The sequence below is a fragment of the Chrysoperla carnea genome (assembly GCF_905475395.1).
Source record: "Chrysoperla carnea chromosome X unlocalized genomic scaffold, inChrCarn1.1 SUPER_X_unloc_115, whole genome shotgun sequence".
NCBI lineage: Eukaryota > Metazoa > Arthropoda > Insecta > Neuroptera > Chrysopidae > Chrysoperla > Chrysoperla carnea.
Genome location: NW_025408062.1, coordinates 7,501 through 12,500, shown reverse-complemented (window position 1 = coordinate 12,500; position 5,000 = coordinate 7,501). Strand labels below are relative to the sequence as shown.

General features: G+C 51.9%; 1 pseudogene; it reads right to left on the bottom strand.

Annotated features, from left to right (window-relative positions):
* Positions 1-5,000, bottom strand: part of LOC123303650 — a 10,804-nt pseudogene that overhangs the window by 2,056 nt on the left and 3,748 nt on the right.

The following is a 5,000-nucleotide window of genomic DNA, read 5'->3' as shown; positions in this document are numbered from 1 at the left end:
GCGACCAACCCCGGGGTGGACAAGTTCCCGTGGGTGCTCACTTGCCAACAGTCCCACTACGCTACGCGCTCGCTCATATTCGCGCTTGCTCACGCTGCTGCGATAACACTCTCCGCCGGAAGCTAAATGCGCGTGCTACAAATTCAGTGAACACCCTACGGGTGTTCGGTGTCTTAAGGACTCCATTTAGCTTCCATTCGCCCCCTATGCGCTCAATCCCCAAAGCATGCGTGTCACGAAATCGCTCATAGAGGCCACAGTCACACAAGAAGTGTAAACTGTCCTCCCATTCGCTACCACATGGACAGGCTGGGTCTTCCGCCAAGCCCCTCATGAAGAGATGGCCATTCAAACCCCCATGGCCAGTAAGGATAAATCCTTCTTCGATGTTGAACCTCCAGTTCTTAACCCAAGCACACTCCCTGACATCCCCAAGGAAGCTACGAGTTGTTGCACCCTTATCTGATGTGGCCCATCTTTCCTGCCACTTTTCCGAAGCTCTCTGATCGATTAGCTTCTCTGCTTCCGCCAGAGTCAATTCTGTACTCTCGGCATGGGAGATTAGGTTGTTCTCCCCGAACAAAATTCCACGCCTTATCATGAAGCGATCGGCCCTTCTCCGGCATTCGATGTCCCACGGCATACACCCCGAAAGTACCTGCATCGCCTCCGTCGAGACCGTTCTGCAGAAATTCCAACCACCAAGCAGCACCACCCTTTGTGCTGTGTTTATGGCCCTCCTCACATATTGGAATTTTGTGACCTCGTGCCACACTGCAGAACCATACAGTACCTTCGCTTCTACTACACCCTTTATCAAATGACGGACAGACCTGACGCTCAACCCCCAATCCCGCCTAAGAATCCTGCCAAACATCCCCATCTGTTCGTTCGCAGTTGCTCGGAACGTAGCGATGTGATTCTTCATATTCATACCTGGGCCCATGCGCAAACCCAGGTATTCAACATCAGCGACCACAACAAGACGCTTGATCTCTCCCTCCCTCGTCACATATCTTGGTCGTCTGTCTGTACCTATCCTCCCTTTAAGTGGCATGCAGACTGTCTTCGTGTCTGACACGTCTACACCCACTTGTTCACCCCATTCAACCACTGGTGTCATGACTCTTTCCACCCCTTCCAGTGCCTCTCCTCTACTAACAGCCTCAACCATTATGAGGAGATCATCGGCATACGCCACAACTTTAACCCCCCTATTAGTCAACCTCTCCAGCAACTCATTCATACACAGGTTCCATAACGTTGGACCCGCTATGGAACCCTGTGGACAACCCCTGGTCATTTGGACCCAGACACACTTCCTGCCTGACATCATCCCCGCATACCTGTCCGTAAAGTAGCTGTCCCACATGCGTAGGTCAGATTCCTCGAGCCCAGCATCACGAAGCTTCTGCTTAACCAGCTCCCAGTACAAACAACTGAATGCATTCCTAAAGTCCACAAAGACTCCCAGGACATATTTGCATCTACTAATATTCACTAACTGTGCCATCTTTAGCCAGGCGTCCTCAACGGTTCGGCCCTTCCTGAAGCCATATTGGGCCTCATTCCACCCACCCTCCATGGCTGCTTCAAGCCGATCTACCATCAGTCTTTCCAGGACCCTGCCCATACCACTTAACAGGCTTAAAGGTCTGTAAGACCCCGGGTCACTCAAGATCTTATTCGGACCCTTTGGGAGAGCCACAACTCTAGCCAATTTCCAAGGTCCTGGAAAGTATCCACCCTCCCAACACGAGTTGAACAGATCCGTAATCACCTCCGGGACAGCTTCCCATATCCTGGCGATTACTTCATTTCTGATCCCGTCTATACCAGGAGCCTTGCCCATCCTCATACGACAGACTGACGACTCAACATCCTCTTGACACAGGATCCGGGACTCCCCGTCCTGAGTCAGAGGATGTCTTATAATATCCCCTTCTTGTGGTTCCGGTACTTCAATGGCTCCTGGAAAGAACGCATGAAGCAGGACCCTGGCACTTTCATCCCACGTACGTGTCCACCCATCACGCACCTTTATAGAGCCTATGTTCTTAATGTCAGTGTTACGACATACTCTATAAGCCGTACCCCACGGACCACTTCGTCGGACTATCTCATGCCAATGAGACTGTTTGGCCTCTTTTATGGCATTGACATATTGTCTTCGCATATTCTTATATTGCCGCTTTTTCACGTTTATTAAGCCACCCTGTCTCGCGATCTCTTTCTGCAGGTCCCGACGCTGCCTTCGTAGCCTGCTCTTGAGTTGGCTCAAGTCAGCATCCCACCATGCAACTTTACGCCCTGGGAGCCTCTGTTTTCTCACCAGACATGCCTCATTTGCTTGGCTGATCCACTGGTTAACTTTCACCAGCTTGTCTCGCATGCTCAGCTGAAGGAAACTTTCCATTCCTACTTGAGCTACTAGGTCTTGTAAGTAGCTCCGGTATGCATCCCAATCCACACCTACAACGCCCCAGTCCAGATGTTCCACCCTCCCTGTTCCCCGGTCATGTTCGAGATCAAGTAGAATCATATTGTGGTCGCTGATGCCACCATCCACCAGCGTCCATTTAATATCCCTTGCCCCCCAATCCCCTATACTAAGCGTAACGTCGATGTCGCTCATACCCCTAGGACCATCGAAAGTGTATAGACAACTTGGTCGGTTTAATACTCCCATTCCCTGTTGTAGAATCCACTCAGAGAGTCTTGTCCCTCTCGTTACAGAGGGCCGTCCCCTGTTGTCTCCCTTACTGTGCCATAATGCAGATGTTGCATTGGCATCCATTGCAATTAGGAGTCTTCTCCTACAAACATCCAATACAACATCTAGCCGTCCTAGCACGACATCAATTTTACCCCTTGGAGCACAGTATGCACTGCACATATATGCTTCGCCAAAATCACCCCTGACCCATACAACCACACAGGTCTCTGTGGTTAGTTCATCCAACATCATGCTTTCAAGGGACCGATCACTTATGACAATGGCAGCTTTATGCCGTCCCACCCCGTACGTACGCATCCAAGCTGGCAAACCCCTGATGGCCCCGTTAGCCGTGTAGGGCTCCTGCAATAGAGCTACTCCCACCCTCTTCTTTACTAACACAGGTCCCAGCTCAGCCATGACAGCGTATGACCGCTGACAGTTGAACTGGACCGCTCTAAATTTATTTTGGGGGGCCATTAGTCCTTTCTAATGCGCCCCTGTAGCCTCTCATATTTTTGGGCATACACTGGACACCCCATGGACGACGCACTATGTGTGGCAGCCATTGCTAACCAACCTTTCTTGACACAATTGCCACAAGATTGTGGGCTCTTACAATTTGCACTCAAGTGGTCACTGCCACCGCAGTTCCAACACACTCTCTTAGTGAGAGTGCATTCTGCCATAATATGATCGAACGCCATGCATTTGTAGCACTGCCTAACCATGTCGTGTTCCCTGACACGCATGCTTCTTAGACCCAAAAACACCCTTTTTTTATTGATAAGTGGCTGACGCCACTTCAGTGGTATCTCTAAAACCACGCTTACGCAATCACCCTTGCCAAATCTCCCCGCTAAACGCACTCTTTCATGGAACTCCTCTGTAGTGCACATTCCACTCATGTTTTTACGGTGGAACTCCTTGAGCAAGGAGTCATCGTCCCATTTACGTGGCACATCATAAATTAGCATACGTGGAGGTGTACCTAACGGCTCTTCCACCGTGAGCCCGCACTTCTTAAATTCCTCACTTTCCTTGAGTTTCTGTAGGTCCGCCTTAGAGGCCGCCTCCATGGCAACACCCCCACGTATCTCCCGGACCGCCCTTACCCTCGCCTCCACACTATCCTCAATCGCCGCTAGCTTGGCCCTAACAGCCGCCGCCTCCATTGGCCCATCCACCCCTTTAACCAAGACCGGCCAGGACTTAGCCTTCCTCTTCCTTCTCTTCCTACTCTTACGCCCCTTCTTCCTAACTTCCACCCATTCGGAGGAGTTCCCAGTGCCATCCGTCGTTGGGGCCACAGCTGGTGCATCATTACGTAACTGCACGGTGCCTGAATTAAGTGCCTCATTGTAGAGCCGCCTAGGCCCCGCAGCCTCGGCACCCCGTGCTGGTACCGTCTCAGGCCTTCTTTGTACGCTCGTAACTTGAGGGCTACCACCCATCCCATTTTGTAATATGGCCAATTCTGTCTTGGCCGCCATCAATTGCGCCTCAAGGCTGCGCACTGCATGACTCGCAATGTCACGCATTTTATTAGCTGCCCGTAAGAAGTCGTGCTTCTTTTTTCCGGATAGCTTAGCGGCAGCAATAACGTTTGCAAAACGCCTTATTACGGCGTCCATACCGCGCAACGGGTCCCCTTCCCTACAAGGACACACATTCCGGTCCGTCTGCGACGTGCCTCTGTCCGCACTGTTCGTCGATGACCCCACCGAGACACTCGAGCCAGGCGTCCCCGGTGGAACCACTCGAGGTTTCTTAAAACCCTTCGGGGACCCATCCGAATTGGTTGAGCCCGCTCTCTCCCGCTTCCGTCGTTCTTCTGCCTGAGATGTATCCATCTCCTCGACCTGTGGCAGTTTTTTTGCCACCACCACCTCACTTCCTATTTTAGCTGAAGAGCTTGTGCTGCTCCTCTTCAGTGACGCTCTCGTGCCACTCGCAGGACCAGCCTGCGTCAGACCCCCCACGGACGGTACAGTGTTTACCGAGGCGCCGCTCGGGCCACCAGTTCCGGACGGTGACATCTCCCCCGCAGTTGCACTCCCAGCAGTGCTTGACAAAGGCTTTGATACATCAATATTTTCCATTACAGCGAAGTTACGACTCATCGTGTGTGAGGGAGCGAGCCGGGTATTGCTGATAACGGGTACACCCAGGGATGAGCAAATCCCGTAGGTATTTACACATCCCACCCCTGTACTCAGGGGACCAACACCCATTAATGACGCCGCCGATATGGAGAGGTATAAAACCTTCCATACCGTACGCA